A 5,236-nucleotide genomic window follows, 5' to 3' on the forward strand; every position below is an offset into this window, starting at 1 on the left:
TCATGTTTCTGTGAAGAATATTTTAAGTTACTATCAGCAAAGGTCACCAGTGATTCAGGGAGTACCAGAACACAAAGCAACTAGCAAACCTTTAGACATACCAATGGCTCTCCCTTTAAAATGGTTACCTGAGAAACCAGGAAGGATCTTAACCTGCATCCATCTTGGAGAGGAGAGCTATAACGTCTATCTCACTGCCTTATTCCTCCTAGCATTCTTTTCTGTCTTCCCCACCTACCTATGTTCTGACTTATCAGGCCAAGCAGTTGTCTTTATTAATTAACCAATGAAAGCAACAGATAGATAGAAGACCCACCTATATCAGTGTATGATTTCTTTCTGGGTCTCCCAACATTGGAGTCTGCTAGGAGCAAAGAGGGGTGTGTTTAAATAGAGTTCTTTTGCCTTGTCTACCATTTATGAAACTGCTGATCCTGGACTAGCCAAGGGTCAGACCTTCAACATGTCCATCTTCTTTGGGAGTGTCTCTTCTTTGTATAACAACAGCATCTACTACACACACTCTGCTTTCCAAGCCTTAGGGCTATGCAGGTGCTCCTATGTTCCCCCTTCTCCAGAGTTTATGTTTCGGGCTCTGCCTACTTACCAACTTGATGAGAGCCCCCTGAATACTTGGAAGAGTGGGGAAGGGGAGCAAAGAGATGACTGAGATCTGAGCAGGAGGCTCAGGCTCTGTGTTTTCATAAGTCACACCTCAGTGAACAGTCAGTGGGAGGAAGGGGGCTATGGAAATCAAACGTTCCAATGGGTCTGAGTTTCAGCTTTCCATCCTGCCGGTAGTAAAATGCATGACAGAAAGGTACCTCTAGAAGTCAAACTTCCTGCCGACCTTGGGTGACAGTAACAGTTCCTTACACTTACATGAAGGGCTGGTCTAGAAAACACCAATCCCCTTAGCACCCTAATCAGATTCCAACCTGAAAGGATCAGCATGTCCATATCTGATTCACCTTTCTCTGTAATAGTGCCTATAGCTATGTCCCACTCGAGGGCTATAGCATGGTGTCTTCAGGCTCCCTGACTTAATCCTTGTTCTCATGACACCAGAGTAGCAAAGGTCAACCCCTTGGTTCCTTCTCATGATGGCACCTAGCCTCTGTGATTGGGGAAGGGCACAATGAACATCCTGTGTGATGCCAACCTATCATGAAGCAGTCACTATCTCACTAAATTCCCCAGCGTGATGCCAGCCTTGCAAGAAGAGTGGGTTTGTCCTCCGAGTAGGACTACCAGTCACTCTTCCCCAGGCCCACCTGGTATGCTTTGGCTGAATCATCTGCTTTATAAATAGGACTCTTGAGTCCTCTGGAGTAGCTGAGAAAGGGGACCTGAAATACATTCAATAGATAATTTGGGGTGACTTTAAGAAAAGTTTTCTTGAGTGGATTTCTGTCACTGCTAGGTAACAATGGGGAAGAGAATGGTTGCTGGAGTGACGTCTCAGAATGGGCAGGCTCTGGGCTAGAGGCAGGTCTCTCCCAGGCATTCTGAGGCGGGCTACAGAGCAGGAGGCAGGCAGGCGGCAGAGCTCAGGCAGCCTCTTGGGCAGCGGAGGTGGCAGAGCCCAGCCAGTCCCCTCCAGGCCGGATCACCGAAGCCTAGTGAAGAAAACTGAAGGTCCAGTTGATTGGATTTCAGTACTATGTCATAACAGACAGATAATCGTCCACTTGATCATCAAGATGGAAAACTCAGATTCTAGCGATCAAGGAAATGACCAATCTGCAGAACAGTGCAGAAGGCAAGGGGATCGCTTGGATCAGGAAGAAGCTTTCTATCGATTTGTCAATATTCTGAGCAGAGAAGACTATCGACTTCTGAGAGACAACAATTTGCTAGGCACCCCAGGTCAAAGTACTGAGGAAGAACTCTTCAGAAGACTACAGCAAATTAAAGAGGGGCCACTGCTGCCGCCGCTGCTTCTGCCGACCCCGCGGAGGTCAGAAGAAAATGGAGACTCTTCAGATGACGAGTCCAATGGTAACTCCATAACAGATTGCCTTAGCTCTGTCAGACAGACTGGCAATACAACAAGAAGTGGTCAGAGAGGTAATCAGTCCGTGAGGGCAGTGACCCACACTAATCCAAACAGTCGTGATTTCAGATTCAGTTTAGAGTCAAATGTTAACTGTAATAATGGAAGCCAAACCTCAAAGAATGAAAATGAACCATTTGCTACACGTCTTAGTATAGAAAACATGGATCGCAGCATCCACGGTCAAATGGAAAATTCAGCATCTGAGACATCATCCGCCAGAACACCTAGGTCACAACACAGTTCTGCTGAAGCATTAACAGATGTGCCATCCACCAGAGGTCGCAGGAGGGCAAGATGCCAGAAACCAGATCACCAGCGAAGAACCAGAGCCAGAGCTGATAGAAGTAGTTCTTCTCTGCACCCAGCAAATGAAATTCCACGAAGATCTCATCATAACATCTCATCTCAGACTTTTGAGCAGCCTTTGGTAAACAAGATCGAGGGAAGTTCTAGAGCCCCTCAACAGATAACTAGCCCTGAGTTGCTAGGTAGAGGTCGTTTTGTGGCTTCTGGGTCAAGAAATTCTGCTGCTCAAGGGACAAGCTCTTCAGACGTAGATGCCAATGGTGAATCGGCAGGATCTGGTCAAAGACCTCCAACCAGAGACCTTCAAGTAAGAAGAGTTCTGCTGGCAGAAGACAGAGAGAGAGATAGCGTAGCTAGCAGATTTCGGTCAAGGTCTCAGATCCCAAACAACACGGTCACTTATGAAAGTGAACCTGGAGGTTTTCTAGGCACTTCTACACATTCTGAACATGCAGCTGGGACAACCTCTACGAGTACTCACAGCTGTTCCACTCTTTCAATCTTCAATAGTGGATCAAGGGAAACTACATCTGTTCCAATTCAACCCAGGTTTAGGCCGAGAACAACACCTTTTGGTGAGCTTGCATGGAGTGGTAACAACTCTGCTTCCATCCCCAGCTACAACCCTGACCCAATTTCCATTGATGAATATTCAGAAAGTATCTCACAGATGTTTGAAGGAGGTATTGAAGCAACCCAACTTTACCCCTTTAATGACAACCACCCAATTAGAAGACCCAACAATGTCCAGATTAATAACTTGGCAACGAGAAGTTTTGGAGAAAACGATGCATTGAAGACATGCACTGTTTGCATGACTCAGTATAAAGAAGGCGACAGAATTTGTGAACTACCTTGCTCCCATGAGTACCATGTCCACTGCATCGAACGCTGGTTTTGGGAGAATAACACCTGTCCCGTTTGTCGCAGTGTCGTCTTAACTTCCTGGAGCAGACGAAGGGTTATATAATGAGGACAGAACTCTCGAAGCTGTGTTGCTAAAATAGTGACCGGCAAATGGAAATTGCTTCCTTTATCTCCATGTTTTGCATGGCGCTTTAATATAAAGTCACAACCTGAATCGAGTCATTGCTTTCTGAGGGAATCATGTCTTTTTTCTAGTTTCTCTTTCAGGATAGAAAGAATATTTCAGATGCTACGTGCATGTGGACACTTTTGAATAGCACTCCTATCTCTTGGGTTCTGTAGGATGAATACAAGTATTTTTACTGGGAGTTGCTTTTTTATTTGACCAAGTCCATGACTATTATATATTACTAGTGTTGCAGAGATTAAAGATACGGTTGTTCGTATAGGTGTCAGGTGTCCAAAGTATTCTCTCTCAACCTTTGTAACAGGCAGAGAGCACACGTGTGAGGGTATCTGCTTTTCCCCTTCAGTACAGTTCACTATGTTTATGATCAATAACAGTGTTGTCATTGAGTTACCTAGTATATGATTCTTTTCAGAAAACTGTTTTGAAATGTGCATTGCTGTATCATGCTTCACTTGGCAAGGTCTGAGGAAAGAGTATTTTTAAGTCACAGTTTAAGCAAATAAAAAAAAACAGCTGTGACCTCAAAGAAAAACAGAAAACTTACCTTGATACTTAGATCCATTGTATAAGGTAAGATCATTGGTTTCAGTGACTGAAGCTAAATAAGCTGTTTCCAGCAATGCCTGTATAGCAATGTTGGGAAAAAACCAGAATTTATATTAAGAATTCCAGTAGGCCAAGCTGTTTCTGGCTCGTGGATACATCATGGAAAAACATTGTTCCCCTTTTCATACCAAACTTTCTAGTTACTCAGGAAGATTAATAAGACATGGGACCTTTATTGTATTACTTCAATCCTTTTTCCATTTCCCACTTTAAGACTCTATAAAATGTTTCTCTCAATGTTCTCCCTGCACATTTGGAGGAACAAGTAGGCTGAGAGTATTCCTGAGGTAATGCCATTATAGCTTCTGCCTCCTTCCAACCCTGACATTTCTCTTTCCAGGAAGGTGCCCTCATTAATGGTTCCCTGAGAATTCTTTCTTTCTTTCTTTCTTTCTTTCTTTCTTTCTTTCTTTCTTTCTTTCTTCCTTCCTTCCTTCCTTCCTTCCTTCCTTCCTTTCTTTCTTTCTCTTTCTTTCTTTCTTAAAAATTTCTACATCCTTCCTTCCTTCTATTTCCTTCTTACTCCCCTTACTTCCCTTCCCCCTCCCTCTCCAGTCCTAAGAGAAATCAGGCTTCCCTGCCTAGTAGGAAGTCCAAGGCCCTCCCCCATCCACCCAGGTCTAGTAATGTGTGCATCCAAACAGACTAGGTGACCAAAATGCTAGTGCATGCAGTAGAATGAAAACCCAGTTCCTTTATCATTATCTTCTCAGCCTTCATTGACAGCCATATTCAGAGAGTCTGTTGTGATCACATGCTTATTTATTCCCAGTCCAGCTGGCCTTGGTGAGCTCCCATTAGATTAGTCACACCATTTCAGTGGGTGGACACACACCTTGTGGTCCTTACTTTTTGCTCATGTTGTCCCTCTTTTTGTTCTCCATCTGAACCTGGGGTGGCCAGTCCAGTGCTCCAATGTGGGTCTCTATCTCTACCCCCATCCATCGCTGAATGAAAGTTCTATGGTGATTTGCAAGATATTCATCAGTGTGGCTATGAAAGAAGGCCAGTTCAAGCACCCTCCCCTCTGCTGCTCAACGACCTCCCTGGGGACATCTCCTTGGACATCTGGGAACCCCTCTAGAGCCAAGTCTCTTGCCAACCCTAAAATGGCTCCCTTAATTAAGATATCTACTTCCCTGATCCCATATCCACACTTCCTCCATCTCAACCATCTCATTTCCCCAATCTCTCCCCAATCCTCCCCT

At 44.6% G+C, this 5,236-nt stretch overlaps 1 pseudogene; it reads left to right on the forward strand.

The window, feature by feature from the left end:
• The first annotated feature begins 1,703 nt into the window (after positions 1-1,703).
• On the forward strand, positions 1,704-3,335 carry LOC142840450 (E3 ubiquitin-protein ligase RLIM pseudogene; annotated as a pseudogene).
• The last annotated feature ends 1,901 nt before the right edge of the window (positions 3,336-5,236 follow it).

Source organism: Microtus pennsylvanicus, chromosome X (genome assembly GCF_037038515.1).
Source record: "Microtus pennsylvanicus isolate mMicPen1 chromosome X, mMicPen1.hap1, whole genome shotgun sequence".
Lineage (NCBI taxonomy): Eukaryota > Metazoa > Chordata > Mammalia > Rodentia > Cricetidae > Microtus > Microtus pennsylvanicus.